The following is a 22,187-nucleotide window of genomic DNA, read 5'->3' on the forward strand; positions in this document are numbered from 1 at the left end:
ACGATAACTAGTAACTATTAAAATAATTGGTAACATTATGGAAAGTATAAAGGAAAGAAATGAATTAAGAGCAAAAAATTCGTTACAGATTGCAGTAAATAGAGGTAAAAAAGGAACAAGGCTCTAACATATCAAAAACTAAGGCAGAAGCGAAAGAGAGTAAAGAGGACAGGATAGGTTCTATGGAAGTTAGGGTGTAGCATGTACAGAAACTAGTACTTACTTGGATGCGAGGAAGGGAGGAATCGAGAGTAACACCCGGGTTTTTCTCTAGGGTTAATAATGATTGGGTGGTGGTTACAAGGCTGTGCACTTTGTCAAAATTCATGGACTCGACTCTTACAATGCGTGCTTTTTGTTACATGTAAATTATATATCAATAAATTGATTTACAAAGACATTTAAAATGTAAAACATTTTGTCATTTGACAAATCACCTTTTCATCTATCAGGTCTCCCTTGTCTGGAACGGTGTGTTATATTGGTGACCCATGGCCCTTAGGACATATTTCAAAAAGGCTTTCTTTAAGTTTTCCTCCAACTACCACAGGATGGGATACTAACTTCGACCTTTAAGAGATGCAGTGATGTGAAAGGCAGAGGCAGAGCCAGTACAGGCAAGAGAACTCTTCTGTGCTGAAGAGTATTTTTCTTCAATGGCCCAGCATATCTAAACAGAATTAAACTGTATGGTTCTTGAGGGCTAGAAATGTACCGTGATCACTATTCCAAAACCTATCATAGCCCCCAGCATCTAGTGAGGGTGCAATAATTTTGGTGAATGAGTGAAAGACTATGATGAATTGATATGATTTCCAAAGGCTTATCTTTGATCTAAAACTTAATAAATAATTTTTCTTACACTAGTCTTAGAATTATTTAAAGGATATCATGTTATCAGGAATCAGTATGATCTGATATCTGTCACTAACCAGGTATATGCACTGAAAAGTGGAAATAATATGTCCAGAAGCAGAGGGAAGCTGGAAAACATTTTATTGCAAGTAAATCCTGATTTTATTGTTATTTTTTAAATGTTTGTTTATTTACTTATTTTGAGAGAGAGAGAGAGACAGAGAGACAGAGAGAGAGAGAGAGAGAGAGAGAGAGAGAGGGAGAGAGCGAGAGAATCCCAAGCAGGCTCCAAACTGTCAATGCAGAGCCTGACATGGGGCTCTATCCTACGAACTGTGAGATCATGACCTGAGCTGAAATCAAGAGTCAGACACTTAACCAACTGAGCTACCCAGGCACCCTATTGTTATTTAATGTCTATTTATAACTTAGACTGTAGAGTCTATGATTTATTTCTTATTGCAAGTATAATTGTAAACTAAAATGATTGTAACTGTTCCTAGCCCAAGTATTCCTTTGGGGAATGTAACTAATGGTGTTAAACGCAAAAGTACACACTGTCTTCATTGAATTCAAATACAAAGCACATTAGTGAATACAGAAGAAAATATTATGTCCACTGAATGCAGTCATTATGAAGCACTTCAGACATCTAGGAGATCTGTTGATGCCCATCTGGTCTGTGTCTGTAATTCAAGCACAACCAAAGAGGCACCAGGAGTGGGAAAATCATTGCAATCCTTAGCAGGTACTATCCTGGCAACCCTTTCCAGGTCGGCTGTTAGCACTGATACTCAGACTAAAGTCTTTATGCTTTGAATAGTTTCATTAAGGTAAAAATAAATCCATATTTGATCCAGAAGATTCCTCACAAAATTTCATTTCCATCTGCCAGGCATTTGACCAATAAACATGCCAGACATTCCTAGAAATGCACTGACAAGGTACCTACGATTTTAAAGACATTCTCTAATCAAATGAAAGAAGTCTCATCAAGTACAAATCCAGGCTAATGAAGGGTTGCATACTACCTAACCAGAGAAAATCAAGGTCAGGTTATAAAACAAAAGCAAAACCACCTGGAAACGGAACAGTAAGTACAGTAAAGTACTATTGCCTTTTAAGAACAGTCTTTTTTTTAACAACACTCAGTTGCTTGCCTCTTCGGAGTCCCCAGAATGGAAAAGCTTGGGTCCAAAGGCCGACACCTAATTCATAATTCGACTTTAATCTTTTTCCAGATTACTCATGTATTTGTTCTTCCCCTAGTGGTCTTCTCCCGATGCCGCATCTGCTTCCTATCTGCTAAAGAACCTACGGAGGAACAGTGTGTCCCTACTGACCAGAACTCACATCTCAAAAGGAAAAGAACATATTTCAGTCCATTTTAGGCTTACTTAATAAAATACAGAGAAAAAGTAAAATTCCCATATATACAAGCAGAGCACATAGATATTTAACTAACAACCCCCAAGTATCAGTCCAATTTCTCCAATTAGAAACTTCTCCCAAAAGTAAGCTAGGTACTTTAGAAAAAGGGGTTTTACTCTTTCATACCATTAAAGCACCATATTCTCTGAAAACAATCTTAATAAAAAGCTCACTTATTTTACATTGATCAGTGAGAATTTTACTGGACAGTTACTATGTATCTAGCAGGCTGAAATGAAATGGAACACTAGAATAATCAAGTGTTCTCACAAGGACTGACATATACACAACTGATAAATATAAAATAGCTAGAAAAATCTATATGATAACATATAATTAAGTATTAAAGAATGAAGCACAGTTAAAGAAAATAGCACATAATGAAGGTGTTTGTATATCGGACAGAATGAAGTTTGTAGACTGAGGCTCTTGCAAAAACAGCTAAAAATGCTAGATAAAATATATTTAAAAAATCTTCTCAAGTGCATCCATGACCTGCTAAAAAAAAATGAGAAATACACAGGTTTAAAAAAAAAAAAAAAAGTGAAGGTGAGACCCCAGAGAGCTCTGAGGACATTTACTAGACCCAATGAACTTGAACTTTGGTTCATATGATCTTCAAAACTGGGGGACAGAAAACAAATACCAGAGGCTACCCAAGTTGGAGAGTCTAACTGGAGATCTATCCTATATCTGAGACCCAAAAACTAGACTTTCAATATAGAGTTATTTAGACATAAGCTTTCCCACCCACTACCCCAGATATATTGCCCATCTCAAAACCCGGAGCTAATAGGGGAGGAGAATTCTTCCCTGATTACTTGAAACCACAAACCACAATTTGCATCCTGAATCCACACTAAATGGGTGGTCTAAAACATTTCAAGAGAAGTGATATTTTGAAGAAGTCTAAGGCTGCTTGTACCTATTGGCATCTGACAGAAACAAATGAAATTTCTCCATGGAGGAACCTACGTTCATACAAGATCTCAAAAAGTTCCCAAAGATAAGGTACCCCCCCCCCGCCAAAATATATAGTTCACAGTTCAAAAGGAAATAAAACACTCTGACTGACAGCCAGCAGAAACCACAGATGACATTGACTGTCTAAGACTTTTTCACATAATTGAATTACAAAACATAGGATATAAAAACATATTTCAAGAAATAAAAACAGGTTTGAAAATACCAGTAAACTCCAAGAAGATCTGAAAAGACACAGAACTTCTACAGACTAGAAAAATATTTTAAAAATTAAAGTAAAAATGTCAAAGGCAGTGGATATAAATTAAGGAAATAAAGCATTTACATCCCTTTCCTGCATAAACTGTTCTTCAGGGTAATCAAAATGCTAATGAAAGTCTTTTTCTTATAGAAGAAATAGAACTTAAAAGGACAAAGAATGATGGAATATCACCATTTTGTAATCACTAAATAAATAATAGATCCAGACAATGATCATCAATTACTGTTAAAACACTGAAAAGATGATGAGGAACTTTTTTAAAAAAAGAATAGGTGAACAACAGCTGAAACCAATAATTAGTTTTAACATACCTTAAGCAAAACTAGAACACATTTTTTCTCTCCCTTTACATTTCTTTTACTTTCTTGTTCCTTTCTTTTGGTCCTCCTTAACAAACAATCATCAACGTTGCTACTTGTTAAGTAATGTTAGTTACTTAGTCACTAAAATTCTTTTTAGTGCACAACAATAGTAGGGGTTCGTAGAAACAAGATGGTTCTACAGATTCTAAAGATGCATTCTAACAATAGCCCATTCTTTTTTGTCACAAAGCAAAAATATGGCTGAAACAAAAAATTTTTTCACATACATGAAAAAGATCGCCAAATTTCCCTTGGGGAAACTATTCAAAAAGTTTAACCCACTCGTCACAGTGTTTACAAGATTTTAATATTTGAGAAGCTGAAGTGATACCAGAGAGAAATAAATAGAAGACTATGGCTATGATAGAAACAGAAAGAAAGTGAAGAGGAGGAGGTAGAGACATGAAGAATTAAACAAAATAAAGAAAAATGTTAAACTGTCTCTTTAGACATCTTTTGCTGCAACAATGGCACTGACAACAATTCAACAAGGACAGTATCTATCATGTCCCTAAGCACCTGGTTGACAAAAGACATGAGCACAGAACTGAGTGTCTCAGAATTCTAGGTGACAATTCTATTAGCTTTCTCTATTAGCTTACTCATTTTCTAGCAGTAAAAAGACAAAAGCAACACAGCTTCAGTCTCAGGAGATTCACAATGACTCTAATTACCAAAAGTAGATCTCAAGTCATGGTCATATTCTTATAATGCTAATTTATGACACTGAAACCAAATTTAAGGTGACAAAGTTCTTGATGATATATTTCCTCTTATGAATCGACATGTGGATACAAATAAGTCTCCTCAAATTTTTTTTAAAAAATTTTAACGTTTATTCACTTTTTTGAGAGAGAGAGACAGACCGTGAGTGGGGGAGGGGCAGAGAGAAGGAGACACAGAACCCGAAGCAGGCTCCAGACTCTGAACCGACAGCACAGAACCCAACGCGGGGCTCGAACTCACAAACTGTGTGACCATGACCACAGCCTAAGTCAGACACTCAACCGACTGAGCCACCCAGGCACCCCTAAGTCTCCTCAAATTTACAGAAGAAAAAGAGAAGGATTCTTGGCAGTCTCAAAGTGTGATAACAATTCTAAAAAGCATGCTCATTTTAGCCACTTTCAACATTAATATTAATTGTTTAAAAATTACACTGGCTATAAAGCAAGCCAAATAATACTGTAAAGAGATCTAAGTTCAGCACCGTGTAGGTAAGCAGCAGTCTGGGAAAACAACAACAAACTGATATAGTACTTGTCAATTCCTATGGTGTAAATATTCCCAGCATGGCCGATTTCAAACTACCAAGATGATGTTGCTGAACTGAAAAGATGCACATAGACCGGTGTAGTGAGCCAACACAAGCTGGCTCAAGCATACCACTGCAGACCAAATTCCTCTTTTAAAGTTAATGGAAGTATGTTTATTATTCTACCATGAAATAATTCCGTTATTTGGAGGAACTTCTTTCTATTGATGATTTTCCAGTGGTTTTTGAACTTTCTATCAGTTTTAATATACATACAAAAAAGTCCACAAATCATAAATGCACAGTGTGATGATTCTGCACAATCTGAACATACCCATGTAAACAGTCCCCAGGTTAAGAAAGAAAACATTCCCCTGATGGAGAGCAGAACATGTGACCCCCAAAATACATGACCTTTGGTATGTGGATTACGTTGAGCTGAAGACAATTAAGACCCAGAAGACTCAACAAAAATTTTTACCTTTTCCTTAACTACCTAAAAGAATTTAAATAGGCAGGAGCAGGGCGGGGTGGGAGTGGGGGCTGGCCCACAAAGACAGCTTTAGCAGAGATAACTTTTTATCTGAAAGAGTATGGCAGGGCATTACTAATTACCAAATATCTGCTTTCTTATCATCCTATGAATCATCCTCCTTACCTTTGAAGCCCCACGGCCCTATCCCATTCCTTAGCCCAGGACAGCAGAGACAGCAACTGCTTGGCTGGCCCTTAGGCCTCATTTTTATGGGGCTCCTGTACACAAGTAATTAAATTTGTTTTTCTCCCGTTAATCTGCCTTATGTCAATTTAATTATTAAACCAGCCAAAGAACCTAGCATGGTAGAAAGGAAACTTTTCCTCCCCTACAGTTGGTGACCACGAAGGGGTCTTTACTGACTGGACATTGCTTGCTTCGGCAAGCAATGTAGCTGAGAGATGTTGGGACCTTGGACAAAATCCAGCATAAGGGAAGAATCATCATGTCAGTGTCCCAGATTTCTGCCTACAGGATCTGATGGAAGCTAAAGTAGTGTAATTTTCTAAATTAGCAGATTAGTAGAACTACCTCCTTGGATACAGTGACTCTGGTAAAGATCCAGTATGAGCACTATTGATTATGTTATTATCATAATTCCAGTTATTATCTCAAAATGTTGTGAGCCACAAAAATAAACATATTTCCTTATCAATACTGTTATAATGAATTTCATCAGATCTTTAACAATGGGCATTTTACAGTTTTTTGTCATTTACAGGTAGTTATTGTTTTACTCTGATGCTCTGCAAAAGTATTCCTTCAAAAGTACTTCATTTTCAAGGAGGTTCAAGGAAAGGACTTTTGAAATATATAGGCTTTTGATAACTTTAAGATCATAAAAGTGAACTGGGTAAGAATTTACAGAACTCATGAAAAAACTGGATTCAAGGAGAAAAAGAATAACATGAGACTGAATGAAATGATGAGAACGATTATAAATTTTATGATTTTTTTCATTGGAACATTGTTGGTTCTGTTATGTTTTGTTTTACCAGGTTGAAGGAAACCTTTTTCTCTTTTCTCTTAAGCTATCAACAATTTGGTACAAATGGTTCAACAATTTGTATACAAATGGTACAACAATTTGTGAACAAAGAGGAAACAATTACTTTTTCTCTCTACCTGATCCATCCAGAATTGGGGAATTTAGTATTCTCATTTTCATGCCAATACAGCTATTTGCATAAATTCAATAAGAATCTATTCTCATTGTAATAGGACACAACGGGAAACGTTGATTATATTGCCAAGGCTTTGGCTGGAATGTCGTATTTGAGCATGTGCGTAGAATCAGATATGCCAGACAGCTTTAAGGAACTAAGGTTGACTTTATGGAGCCAATAAAACCCCTTGGAAAAACTGGCCCGATACCTTGCTTACAGGGTTCCCAGCAGTCTCAGTAGGTGAGAAAGGAATGCTACTTCCTGGCAAGCTCAGAAACCTCAGGATATTTGGGGGACCTCAATAGGAGAGGAACCCATTCAAATCTACAGGTATTGCGTGCAACGTCTGATGGTGAGACCTTGGCTTGGCATCTTTGTTTCCTTCATGAGGGTTTTAAAAGACTAATCTGAGATTCCTTATGAAAAGTTCCAACAGACAGGGCACCTGGGTGGCTCAGTTGGTTGAGCATCCAACTTCAGCTCAGGTCATGATCTCAGAGTTCATGGGTTCACGGGCCTAAGCCCCATGTCAGGCTCTGTGCTGACAGCTCAGAGCCTGGAGCCTGCTTTGGATTCTGTGTCTCTGGCTCTCTCTGCCCCTTCCCCACTCATTCTCTTTCTCTCTCTCTCTCTCTCAAAAATAAATAAACATTAAAAAAGAAAAGAAAAGACAAGTTCCAACAGAGCAGATTAAAAGATTCTACATGATCAATCATCATTCTGGCTGCACTTATGTAAAGAATCCGGCAAAGTTTATTGAAACTAGGCTTAATTTGCAAACAAATTAGTCTTACTGTGGTTATCTCTGACTGAAACGGGTATGACTGTAAAGAGAAAAATTATGTGTCAGTAATAGCCCTTTCTGGATATCAGTTTCTAATACATTAATTGTCTTTGAGGTTTTGTTTTCTACTGGTGAAATGGACTAGAATCCAAATTTTTAGTTTCCACCAGTATTTGGTTGCAACTCTCTAAACTAGCATCTCCCAACTTTTCTCTCACCCTCTGACATGGAATCAGTGAGAACTAAAACTGCCCTTTTTCTGAAGTCATGTAAGCTAAAGCTGAACAATGTGATACAAACTTTAGAGAAATCACCCCAACAGTATACGTATGGACAATCTCCATGCCTGTTGCTATATGGCCAATTAGAAAGATCACCAGGGACATTTAAAGTACAAATCAGGAGAACTGATCAGATTGCCACCACCTGCCCTTACTCTTATCTAAAGATGCTTTGAGCCAACCACCTACGTATCTTTTTGATTAGCTGCCTTTCAGAATCCCAGAAACTGTGATTATAATCTGCTCCAATCATTAACTATTGTTTTTCTTTTGTTTCCATAGAAATGCCTCATATTAAATACCTGAGTGCACGCACCTAGCCCACATGCATTACTACCTCCTACAAGGAGACACAACTGCCTAACTGCCTCGGGACTAAGAGACTAGCTCAAAGAAATGCACCACTCTACCAACTCAGCTTCTGGACTGTGAATCTTCTTGGGGAAGTTTCAGAAGTGGGACTGATGGGGAAAAAATACAGGACTCCAAACTATGCCCCTTTGGTCTATGGATTATTTTGAGCTGATGGCAATTAAGACCCGGAGGCTCAAGAAAAACTTTTACCTTATTTAAAGGTAAAATTCTTAGCTTTCTAAAAGGTAAAACTTTTAACTACCTAAAAGGACTTAGATGGGGGCCTGGCTCAGAAAGAGAGCTATTATCAGAGATAATTTTTTATCTGAAAGATCTATATATACGGCAGGGCAGACATCCAATTACCAAATATCTGTTCTTCTTAGTGTCCTGTGAATCATCCTCCTTGCCTTTGAAGCCCCACGCCCCTATCCCATTCCTTCGCCCTGATGGCAGAGACAGAGCAACTGCTCGATTTGCCCTCGGGGCTCATATTTTTATGGGGCTCCCGAACATATGGAATTATATTTTTCTCCCGTTAATCTGTGCTATGTCAGTTTAATTATTAAACCAGCCAAAGATACTAGCAAGCTAGAAAGACAAGACTTCCGTCCCCACAACCCACACCCCAATGCCCCCTGCCCCTGTTTCCCCTTACAGCTTTTACTCCTCCCTAAAGTAACCACTCATCTGATTCTAACTATAGATAAGGTTTGCCTATTTTTAACTTTATGTAAATGAAATTCACTCATACGCACTCACTTGAATCTGGCTTCTTATGCTTCACATATTTTTTGAGATGCCTCATATTGCCTGTAGCTGTAGTTTGATGACTCTCATTGCTGGGTAGTATTCCACTAAACTCACTTTATTCTACTGTTGGAGGACAGTTGGCTTGTTTGTATATGAGGTTATTATAAATAGTGCAACTAAGAACATTCAGGTGAACATGTTAAGCATTTCTGTGGAGTTTATACCTAGGAGTGGCATTGCTGAGTCATAAGGGTTGCTATTACTTTCGACTTAATAGACACTTCCAGAGCTTTACGAAATGATTTATTGATTTACACTCTTACTGGCAGGTACGGGAGCTCTATCTAGTAGCTTCACATCTTCACCAATACTTGTTATATCGACATATTGTACACATTGTACACACGGACAAATTGTACAATCTTGTCCTACTTTAAAATATTAATTCTTCCATATTTCGGTAGCTTCTACATTTCTTTTTTTTTTCAGGTTTATTTATTTTGACAGTGACAGAGAGCAAGTGAGGGGGGAGAGGCAGAGACAGAGAGGGAGCGGGAAAATCCCAAGCAGGATCAATGAGCAGCCCAATGCGGGGCCTGAACTCACAAACCGTGAGATCATGATCTGTGAGCCCAAACCAAGAGTTGGACGCTTAACCGAGACACCCAGGTGCCCCCATATTTCGGTAGCTTCTAATACTGACCGGGCATCATAATCATTTGTGGAGTTCATTAAAAAACACGAAGCCCTAGAACCCATCCATATCTAAATCAGAAGTGCTAGGGGTAAGGTCATGGTTATATTATTCTAATAGTTCTAGAAGTGATCCTAATGCAGACTCGGGTTTGAGACCACTGATGTAAACTTCATCAAAGGAATAACTTCATCATTGAAAATGACAACTGGTCTAAAAGGGCCTCATAAAATAAAATTAATTCATACAGTGAAATTGAATGTAGCCATTAAAAAGAATGAGACAGACAAACAAGGCTGATATTCACCTGGTACAACTAACTGTATTAGTTAAAATTCTGAAATAATTCCATGCCAGCTGGTAAAGGCCACTGCCCCCAAGAGGCCTAAGTGTCCCCGACCCAGCTATGAAGTGTCCTGAACCTCTGTTGTTTTGGCAGCAAAAAGAGTAACCCTTGGCACAGCAGGGGCCTTGAGACCCAGTTTAGCATCTATTCTGACTCAACAGTGCCCATGCTACATCGGTTAAAATTTCTGAATCACTATTCTATCCTTGCTAGTGTATACATGCTATACTTGTGAAGTTTTTTACATTATCCCCCCGCCTACAAGTACTAACATGGAAAAATATCTATAGTATATTGCTACCTAAAAGAGCAAGCCGAGGAAAAATCTATATAGCATGATTCCATACTGTAAAAATATTATTCGTGTGTCAGTAGTGTTGGCCTAGGAACAAAAATCTAGTGGAATCCTTCCTTACAGGTTTTCATCAAACTTTTTTTTTTTTTAATTTTTTTTTAACGTTTATTTATTTTTGAGACAGAGAGAGACAGAGCATGAATGGGGGAGGGTCAGAGAGAGGGAGACACAGAATCTGAAACAGGCTCCAGGCTCTGAGCCGTCAGCACAGAGCCCGACGCGGGGCTCAAACTCACGGACCGCGAGATCATGACCTGAGCCAAGGTCGGCCGCTTAACCAACTGAGCCACCCAGGCGCCCCTCATCAAACTCTTAAGAGTGGTACTTCTGCAATTGAGACTGGGGGTTGTAGCATGGTACATTTGCTTTTTGCCTTACACATTTCTGTACTCTTTGTCTTTGCTATAACAAACATGGAATGAAATAATAATAGTAGTGTTTCTTTAAAAAAAAAAAAAAGGTGGAGGGAAGGGTGCGCCTGGGTGGCTCAGTCAGTTAAGTGTCCAACTTCGGCTCAGGTCCTGATCTCCCAGTTCGTGAGTTTGAGCCCTGCATCGGGCTCAGTGCTGACAGCTCAGAGCCTGGAGCCTGCTTTGGATTCTGTGTCTCCCTCTCCATCTCTGCCTCTCCCGGGCTCGTTCTCTCTCTCTCTCTCTCTCTCTCTCTCAAAAACAAATAAACAGGGGCCTCTGGGTGGCTTGGTTGGTTAAGTGTCCGACTTCGGCTCAGGTCCTGATCTCCCAGTTCGTGAGTTTGAGCCCTGCATCGGGCTCAGTGCTGACAGCTCAGAGCCTGGAGCCTGCTTTGGATTCTGTGTCTCCCTCTCCATCTCTGCCTCTCCCGGGCTCGTGCTCTCTCTCTCTCTCAAAAACAAATAAACATTTGAAAATTAAAAAAAAAAAACTTCACCTCATCCAAAAGTATGCAACAAAAATCTTAAATATGGAATGAGAACACATCAGCCACCTGCTCCATAGCTGTTCCTTTCTGCCTTCCTTTTTTTTCTCTCTTAATATAAAACACATAATCATTAAGAAAATCTGGAAAAGTGTAAGACCAAAATCAAACCATGTGAAATCTCTCCTAAAGATATACTAGTTTATATATTTTTTACCATAATGTAGATCATGTTACATAAAATAGCTTTGTATGCTGCTTCCTTTACATTTAACCAATACTTTTCCATGTCACTAATTATTCCTATGTTATTATTTTAGTACCTGTGTAATATTTCAATGTTTGGGGAATAACCTAATTTACTTAACCTGCTGAATTCTACTCATCTGTGGAAGGAACCTCCCATATTAAAATGGAGAGAAATTATAACAAATACATATATGAGAAGTAAACTTGGCAGAGATTCTGTTTGTGATAATGAATTTGGGGGGCTATATTGTAAGGTTTTGTTGGCAAAAACAGAACTATTATCAGATATAAATGATTATATCTTGGTCTTGGCATGGTAATTAGGGATAATAATGGAGAGAAAATAGAAAGGAATACTGAATAGTTTAAATCTTATTTCAAAAGAGGCTCTGAAGTAGAGTTTGGAAGGAATTTGTGTAGCAAACAGAGAATAAAATCATTGGGTGGGGGAAGGGATATAGTGAGCCCATGCAGTTTAAAATTTGTAGGCACAGTACCTATTTTTTTCCTCTCTCTCTCTGGCATGTTCATGACCAGCAACCAAACGGGAAAAACATAAGAGTCCACCGGTGGGGGTGTAAGTTCTATTGATCTTCAAAACTACCTATCCCACCTGTTCTGGCATCCTCTTCGATGGCAGCAAGCGACAACAAGAGTAGTCAAGGATGCAAGCTGCTGCTATCATAAGTGACAGATGAGTTTATTTGCAACTTTGTTTTAATCATTAACAGGATAAAGGAAAGTTGAGAGAACACTACATGATCGGCACTGACATTAGTGCTAAAGACAGAAAGATTTGAGTAAGTACGACGCAATTGCTACTCTTAAGGAAATTGCATTCTGGTAGGGGAAGTACGTATATACACCTACTACACACACACGTGGATACACACATATGCATATATATGAGGTAAATAAAGAGATGGACTGAAAGTCCCAACTCACTTTCCAAAAACAATACAGAACTGCCAAGAAGAACAAATTACATAAAACCAATGCCCATAACATAACTAAAAGACAGAGAAGGCCCAAGTATCAAATTACCTGTAAGTAGGGAATATGAAAGGGCGATATGAAAAAATTGTGGAAGAAAAGAGGAGCTGATAGTGGGTCTAAAACTGATCTAAAATCACTAGCAGAAAGAGAAGGTCCACAGTAGGTGCAACAATACTGTAAGAGTCCTAGTTGATCTGAGCATGTACTACAAGGAAGGGACTTTAAGGAACACATGATCTGAGGTGGCAGTCTTCAAAAAGTCAGTGCTTTTGAGAAGATAGAAAGGAAAGTAGACGAGCTCTTTGGGGACTGGATAGTGAAAGCGAAAATGGGCAAAGGGGAGATTGAGAGCCTTGCAAGATAAAAGAGCACCAAAAAATTAAAGATTAAAAAGGATATACAATCCCTTTTACACACACACACACTCACACATACACACATGCCCCAACTGTACTTTGCTGCACTAACAGAAGACACCTTTGACCGAAGATTCTTATAAGTCGCCCAAACCCATAAAACAAATAGGCAAAACCAGACTAAATATATACAAAGTATTTGAAGAACAGAAATCAAATCCACCCCCCAAAAAGAAACATGGAGAAAACTGTAATACAACATTGCACACTGAATTCAATATCCTCAAGTAAGCATTTGGAGCTAGGATAACCCACCTTGAATAAGAATATTAAAAATTAAAAGCAGATTTGGACAGTAAACAGAAATGACAAGAGTGTTGATTGAATTTAGGAAAGAAATGGAAGGAAAAGACCAAATCATCACACAAAGATTAAATTACAATGTCCCCAAGGGAAAATAGATACAAATAAAATTTTACTAAGGAACACTGAAGAAAGACAGAAAAACAACCAAGAGAATGAAAATGAAGCAAAGAAATAAAGTGTGCCAATAGCAGCTGAAACAGAAGAAAACCAAAGAAGAAACCAAGTGTGTGTGATCTGAGATCCTAAATATAAAAACAAAACAACTGAATACTTAAAACTATAACCCAAGAAAACTTTCTGGAAATAAGAAAAGACCAAAATGTATATACTGAAATGGCCCAACAGGTAGCTGGGAAAACAGAACCAGAATGATCCATCTGAAGACATATCCTCACAAATTATTAGACTTTAAAAATTAAATAACAATAATAAATAAATAAAAGAAAAAAAGCCTCATGACCTCTAAGCACAAAGATCAAAAGTGAAGTTCAGACTGGCATCAGATACCCTTACACACTGGATGCAAAGAAATAATGCAGCTGTATTTTTTTTGAAAAACTCAAAGACTGGATGAGTGAATCAAGAATGCTATGCTCAGACAAGCTATCTTCCAAATATCAAGGTACAGAAAAACTCTGAAGCACAAGAGGTATGGGACCCTTCAGTACCCATGAGCCCTTGCTGAGGAATACACTGGCTGGCCTTCACCCTTGAGAGGTGACTGAGGAAGCCCGAGTGTAAGGACTAGGGACGAGCACTCAATGACTAATTGTCGTTCTGGGACTAAACTAGAGGCAGGAACCCAGGTGGAACAACAACATGCTATGTATTACGTAGAGTGCGCTTTATGTGCAGGGAAGTACAAGCAATGTGGCTAAAAAACCAGAAGGTTGGAGAAGGAAAGAGAAAAGTAAAATAAGCTAATGATTATCGGGTAGACAATATGTAAGAGTTAAAGGATACCATTAAAAATGGCATGCTGGTAAAGGAGGAAGCAAGAAACCAGGGGACGACTGGAGATCAAATGCACAGCAGAGTGAAAGTAGTTAACAAAAGCGCCAAGAGACCAGATGTTAATTCTTCTCACCACAAAAACAAAATGATAATTATGGGACGTGACAGAGGCTATAGCTAATGCTATGGTGGCAATCATTTTGCAGTAGGTATGTGTATCACATCAACACTTTGCACAATGTTCTATGTCAATGAAAAAAAAACTGGGACTAAGGCAATTAAATAATATCAAACAAAAAGGAAGCAATAAAACCAAAATATAAAACTTCCCAAACACCCAAAGAAATCTGAAAAAGTAAACACAACATGTAAAGAACATAGCAAGTATAAACATAACACACATGGAAGATTATATGACAGAAAGACTTTAGTCACATGAAGAAATGTAAACGGGCTTCACTCATGTATTAAAAGAAAAAGATTTTCAATTCGGCCATCAAAACAAGGCCCAGATATATCTTCTGTGTAGAAGAGAAATGCCAACAATAAAGGGTTTCAGAAAGGCCAGTGGTCGGGGCACCTGGGTGGCTTAGTCAGTTGAGCCTCTGACTCCTGGTATAGGCTCAGGTCGGGATCTTGCGGTTGTCAGATGGAACCCCATGTCGGGCTCTGCTCTGAGTGCGGAGCCTGCTTAAGACTCTCTTTCTCGGGGTGCCTGGGTGGCTCAGTCGGTTGGGCGTCCGACTTCGGCTCAGGTCATGATCTCGCAGTCCGTGAGTTCGAGCCCCGTGTCGGGCTCTGTGCTGACAGCTCAGTCTGGAGCCTGTTTCCAATTCTGTGTCTCCCTCTCTCTCTGACTCTCCCCCGTTCATGCTCTGTCTCTCTCTGTCTCAAAAATAAATAAACGTAAAAAAAAAAAAATTAAAAAAAAAAAGACTCTCTTTCTCTCCCTCTCTCTCAGCCCCTCCCCCCTCTCTCACACACCCTCTCTCAAAGTAAATAAATAAATATAAAAGAAAGAAAGAGAGAGAGAGAGGAAGGAAGGAAGGAAGGAAGGAAGGAAGGAAGGAAGGAAGGAAAGAAAAAGAAAGAAAGAAAGACCGACTGGTGGTGAGCAAAGTATAGGAAATGGACCAAACATGGTCTAGCACCTGTTTTTGTACAGCCCATAAACTAGTAACAGTCTATATTTTTAAATAATTGTAAAAACCTCAAAAGAAGAATAACATGTAAATAACATGACATGTAAAAATTATATGAAATCCAAATTTCAATGTCCATAAATCAAGTTTGTTTTTGTTTTTGCTTTGTTAATGTTTATTTATTTTTGAGAGAGACACAGAGACAGAGGGTGAGCAGGGGTGAGGGAGGGGCAGAGAGAGAGGGAGACACAGAACTCCAAGCGGCCTCCAGGCTCCACGCTGTCAGCACAGAGCCTGATGTGGGGCTCAAACTCATGAACTGTGAGATCATGACCTGAGCCGAGGTCGGGCGCTTAACCCAGGCGCCCCTAACTTAATGTTATTTTAGACTTAAATAGTGACACGTGGCTAATGGCCAAAATACTGAAGAGGGCAGTTATAGAATATTTCCACTCTCTTCAGAAGGTTCTATTGCACGGTGCTGCCCTAGGGAATCAATGATAAAACTAGCCCAAACAATAAAAGAATTAAGTAATGTAGCAGGATATAAAATTAACACAGAAATCTGTGTTCAGAGCCTCATATACACAAATAATGACCCATTAGAAGGCATAATGATATAATATCAATAGAAAAGAGAAAATACTTAGGAATAAGTGTAACAAGAAATGTGCAAAATCTCTATGAGGAAAACTTTCAAACACACCTGAAAGACACAATAAGTATACTTAAATGGAAATACACCATTTGTTCCTGATAGAATGATTTAACATAAGAGATCACTTCCCCAAGTTAAGTTAAAAACATAATGCAATCCCAATAAAAAATACCAACATCTTACTGGGGGTTAGACAAGTTGATGATAGGAAAGATAGCATCCAAAATCACCGGGGCAAAGATGGGCCTTTTAATAAATCGCTCTGGCACAACTTAATAGACATTTGAAAAATAATTAGATTAGCTCCAAACAGGGCTCTAATGCAAGTATTAAAACATACAAGTGGTAAAAAAAAACGTGCAAATTTATCTCTAGTAACTCATGTATCTGCTGATTTGTGCAAAAAGAAACACAAGAAAGACAAAACCAGAAACTTACAAAATTGACTTTCTATAGGGGTGGGTGAAAACAGAATGGAAGGAGTAGGGTTGGGTATGGAGTAGAAAGAAAGGAAAAGCAGTGGATCTCTGAGGGATACCTTTTTGCATAGTTTTGAGTTTCAGAACCATGTTATTGTTACACGGACTGAAAAATAAATATATCAAATTATAGCAAAGTGGAGGGTGGAAAATAACAACAACAACAAAAACAATGGAATACAAACAGAAACAAATTTTTCTCGTAGGTCAAATGAATAACATAATCACCCTGAAAACTGGTGAAAAACTAACCCAAGCAACTTCTGAACACAGTTCTTTGATTATGTACCTTTAGGTTAAAGACAAAACAGTATCAGTAAATACTGAACCCCGGTTAGTAGTCTTTTTCCTCCCACAGAAATATGGCTTAGCGATTCTGAAGCTACTTTCCATATATTCAAATATATAACGGGAGCAAATGTCAGAGAAAGGAATTATAAAAATGGAAAGGGGGTGATCGTGGATGCCTAAATTAAGCCCGGTGATAGCAGACTGTAATCGCAAGTTTCAGGATTGAATTCATGGAGGGTGTCAGTATGAAGCCACAGTTTTTAATATCCACAGACAGATAAAGATGTATAATACACTCACAGGTATTTGCACACATATCCTAATACTGCCCATTGAGAAAGCCTAGAAGCAATGATACGCCAACAACCGTGAACATACTTAGCATTCAAATCTTGCTTTCTAAATACGATTTGCCACAAAAAGGAATCAAAACTCCGGCCTGATTCCAGAGCCAGGACTGCAAAAGATGAGACTGGAATGGCTTGTTGTGCCAAGAAGTAAGGAGGAGTTCAAAAGACAACAGGAGTCAGCTCAACAAATCGGGGGAAATTTGAGCATCAAAATGAATAACAGTAAATGATTATAATCTTCTCTTCCCCTGTATGTAAAAATTTTCTGAAGAGTAGTCACTTAGGAGTTTAATTCCTTAGGGCTAGAAGTATGACTCCCCCTAGTAAATACAAATGGATTTTAACAGTTCACAGCTTGAAAAGGCAGGACTCCAAGGATTAATGCCCTAGTGGTAGAATGAAAGGCAGTAAGGGAGGCACACATGCTTACCCAGAGTGCAAGGACGTGAAGTCAGCCTGAGACACAGGTATGTGCGTGTTTAGCCTTAAAGTGTTAATACGTATTTGAGAAGGGACAGAAGAGCCATGCTGTGGAAGAATAAAAAATCTCCGCTATCTAGGTCAAGCAGACAGATGGCATTGTGAGGTGAGGCCGGGAGGGGAACACATGCGCGCGCACGCGCACACACACAAAATGGGCTGAAACAGCCCAACGTGAAGGGGCTAGCCCTAACGTTATGTGAGCACAAGCGTTAAGGAGGAAATAAGTTAACTGGATATCTATTATTATTATCTTCCTGCTCAGCTTCCCTTCCCCTAGCAACAGAACACCTCTGTTGTGTAGTAAGCCCAATCCACATACTGATCCCACCCCCATTGTCCTAGGGGATAGGGAACATATGTCCCGGGCTTGAGCATTCAGTGTGTCCTATATGCTCCTGGCCAGAATGACTAGTTCCGACAGGGCACCTGACCTAAATAAGTGCCATCGGAATCGTCTGCAATAGTGCTTCCTAGGCTGAAATGAACATTCGAATTCCCTGGGGATCTATTAAAAATGACAATTCTGATCCAGTAGGCCTAGGATAGGGTTTGAGAGTCTAGATTTCTTAATAAGCTCCCCTGTAATGCTGCTGCTGCTGCTCCAGAGTCATAATTATGAACATTAAGGCCCTTCAGAAACTTCCTGTCAGACTTATCAGGGAATAATTGACCTTTACCAGAGCTGCAAAGCTGACAAACTGCTTCTGGGCCTGTTGGCTTTTCTATGACATGTAGGGTTTGTTTGTTTGTTTTAGATTTCCATCATTCAATACTTTGTGTATTCTTTCATTACATCATATACACACTCACAGAAAACAGAAGCCATATACATGTCTTCTGTCACTCCCCCAAATGCCTTATTTGGTGTTTTACATTTAGAAATGCATAATCAATGTTCTTTAACACCCACTGGGTAACAATTTTAAATTCCTAGATGAAAGAAATGGAGAAGATATTTTAAGGAACTGGTAAAGCAGAAGAAGGATCAGTTTCTAGCTGGATATCATCCTCTGGATATCCTGAAGACAGTCCTAGATCCTGAACCTATGCAGCTATGAAAAACCAGCATCACTCTCATCATTCCTCAAGTGAGTCACTGTGAAGAATTATGAGGGCGATACCTGTTCAGTACAAAAAGCCTCAAAGACAAGATCAAAGGAACTAGCAAAAAATATTATTAATCGTACTTACAGATTTGCTCAGTGCTTTCTGGGAGACACCTAACCCCAAAACTATAGTCTCTAACCTGGGGTCTACAAGTGACATTGTCAATTTCTTTTCAAGCCATAAGAAGGGAGTTTTACCAAAAACAACTCTCTGAGATTAGTTGACAGTTTGAACTACCCTTTAAGGAATCTTAAGCCACTGTGATACCTTTTTATGTGCCCAGAACAAGCCTAACTGATTCACTTCCCTTCAAGGCAATAATCCAGAAGTATCCTCCTTATTTACAGAGAATCCCAACTCCTAACTCCTGTTTTTGGATTAAACAAGATTTCTTAAAGAGTTAAATACCCTCCTGTTTTAACCAAGGCTTGATTAGAAACCCACTAACTTTCAGGATCAGGCAATAATTTTCCTCCCCGACCAAATTACATTTCAGCCCTTCATAAAAGTCAGCTTTAATACTAAACGCTAATAGGGAAAAAGCAACTAATTCAACCCATTCAATAACCTATTCACACACACACACACACACACACACACACACACACTTCCTAAAAAGTAAACTTCCAAAAATGCACACATAATAGTCATAGGTTCTCTTATTTTTCTTTCAGGCCACCCAGTCTCCAGGATGGGGGTGTTCCTCTTCAGCACCAGCCCTCCCAGAGAGGTAGCTCTCTGTTTTCCAATTCCTCTGCCAGTGACGGAGTGAGTCAAGTATCCAATTCAGGACAGGTGTATTAGGAAGCCTGACTGTAGGTGTGTATCTAAACTATATTCTGCTATTTTGTACTCCATTTGTCTGATTCCCACATCTTTCAATTGATTCAAAACTTACAGCAGAAGAGAAAGAGTACGATTATCAATCAGTCCTTCAAACGTCGGAAGTCAGCAGCTTTCATACAAATATACAATCCCTAGGGGCGCCTGGGTGGCTCAGTAGGTTGAGCACCCGACTTCAGCTCAGGTCACGATCTCACTGTCCGTGAGTTCGAGCCCCGCGTCAGGCTCTGGGCTGATGGCTCGGAGCCTGGAGCCTGCTTCCGATTCTGTGTCTCCCTCTCTCTCTGCCCCTCCCCCGTTCATGCTCTGTCTCTCTCTGTCTCAAAAATAAATAAAACGTTAAAAAAAAAATTAAAAAAATCAAATATACAATTCCTATAAATGTATTCCTAATTTATCATTGCTTTTAGATTATATATATTGTTCCATCACAAATAGGGAAAATATTTTTCTTTTGAAAATGACATGATCTTGCAGTCTCAGACACGGACTCAAGAATGGCTAAATGTAGACATATTTATTATGTGTGCATATGAAAAAGTATCCCAACAATTTCATCATACATCTGTAGCATTCCCTTTTCAGTTTGACCTGCTCATTCGTATCTTTCACCAGCCACAGGTTTCTGGTTTAATTAGTTCTTTCCTCAGTCTCTTCAGTAAAGATTAGAATCTGTTAAACCATAGTTTCTGAAACCATTTCTATAGGAAGATAAAGAAATAAAGACAGAGCATGGAGTTTTCTGAACGAATAACATGATACTGGAGTGGAGTTTAGAGAATCTAAAGAATCCATTTTTAGCCCATTTCTAAACTGTTCATTTTAAATACCAGGAAGTCTTTTCAGATAAACTGTACAGCTGCCACTTCAGGTTTAGATTATATCATTGGTTCCTATATACCTATAGGTACATAGTATTGTTAATATAAAGGGAATTCATATCTTTTTGTTTGTTTGTTTGTTTGTTAAGTAGGCTTCCATGCCCAGTGCGCAGCCCAGTGCAGGGCTTGAACTCATGACCCTGAAATCAAGACCTAAGCTGAGATCAAGAGTCGGACACTTAACCTATTGAGCCACCCAGGCACCCCTGGAATTCATATCTTATTAAGTACCAGGCAGATAGATGGCAGAAAAAAAATAGATGATACATAACATGATACTTTGAAAATCTGATAGAAATAACTTGCACTTTGGCAATGATAGTATATCCCAGGACAGCCATGATGAAGTTGCTGCAAACTGAATCCTAGGACACTACATAGCATATTGAATAGGGCTATTAAGAATTATCTAAGGATACTGGGAAATACTGGAAAACATCAGCTTTACACTTCAGTTTTATTTACACATTGATTAAAACAATGATGATTACGTGCCTACAATGTGCATCATGTGACCACTACTATGAGAAGTGAAATGTAGCCTAACTGGACATAAATACAAACAGATAGTACAGTGTACTGAGAGATGCTGGAGAGGTATCAGGAAAAGGAAACAATTCTCCTTGTCTGGGAGTAGACTGGATGATACGGATTAACAGAAGTTCCTCCGGGTAGAACTATACATTTGGGTTTCTGGCATAACTAATTTTGAGCTTGTTTATTTTTCCTGAAATGAACAGACCAATGTGTTCACTCTTTCCAATATCTATTCATTGATATTTGTTTTAAATGTTGATGTTCATTGTATTCGGGAAAAGGAAATTAGAAAATACATATTGGTCTCGATTTACTAGACTTGTTTGTTTCTGAACCTAGAACAACCACCCAATATAATATTTAATCATAAGCAATTTTAAGACTCAAAATTCCCCTTAGTAATATGCACCAAAATTTTTCCCGTAACATTTAGAGCCATCACATTAACAAACCACCCCCCCCCCCAAAGGGCCTTTGGTCAATGTTATTAAAAATGTTAATTCAAGGGAGCATCTGGCTGGAAGAGCATGTGACTCTTGATCTCGGGGCTGCAAGTTCAAGCCTCGTGTTGGGTGTAGAGATTGCTTAAAAGGAAATCTTAAAAAAATAAAAATCAAAATGTTAATCCACTTCCCCAAGCAGCTATCAGCCTTTCAACTGTGTATGTGTGAGCCCAGGCTGAGCTGAGGTGTATGAACAGCTTGCTCCCGGGGCCTTACTTTAATTTGATTTCAAGAATCTTTCCTCTGAGAATAACTGACACACATATACACACAAATATTACCTCTACACTAGTGAAAATCAAACCTCGATGACGATAAGAGTATCTGGAAAAAATTCCAGTGAAGTTCCTTCGTAATTGATAAATAAAACCCATGACAACATTTGTGTGTATTTTTGTACCGCAGAATTAATGTTTTAAGTGACTATAGATGCTGATGCAAACAGAATAACATGAGGTATAATAATAATAAAAAAAGAACTATCTCCTTGATGTTTTTTCTGCCTTTCCCTCCTTCAAAGGTAAATGCAAAAAGAATAATTAACATAAAGAGGGTCCCCAGTTTCCCTACTGCCTTGTACATTTGCCGCCTTTTCTTTCTTCCTTACTATCTGCCACCCTTGCCCTATGAACTCTGGCTCTTCAAGAAACCACAAGGCTTGCCAAAACAGTCCTCAGA

General features: G+C 38.6%; 1 protein-coding gene across 5 annotated transcripts in view; it reads right to left on the reverse strand.

The window, feature by feature from the left end:
• LRRC49 (leucine rich repeat containing 49) overlaps positions 1-22,187 on the reverse strand; it is a 145,327-nt gene that overhangs the window by 69,428 nt on the left and 53,712 nt on the right. Inside the window, exon 1 of one of the 5 annotated variants that reach the window (XM_058737206.1) lies at positions 3,844-3,964. The exons of the other annotated variants lie outside the window; for them this stretch is intronic. The gene's annotated coding sequence lies outside the window, so the exon portion shown is untranslated. Of the gene's footprint in view, positions 1-3,843; positions 3,965-22,187 lie in introns of those variants that run through there. 5 annotated transcript variants of the gene reach the window in all.

This window comes from Neofelis nebulosa, chromosome 7, assembly GCF_028018385.1.
Source record: "Neofelis nebulosa isolate mNeoNeb1 chromosome 7, mNeoNeb1.pri, whole genome shotgun sequence".
Classification (NCBI taxonomy): domain Eukaryota; kingdom Metazoa; phylum Chordata; class Mammalia; order Carnivora; family Felidae; genus Neofelis; species Neofelis nebulosa.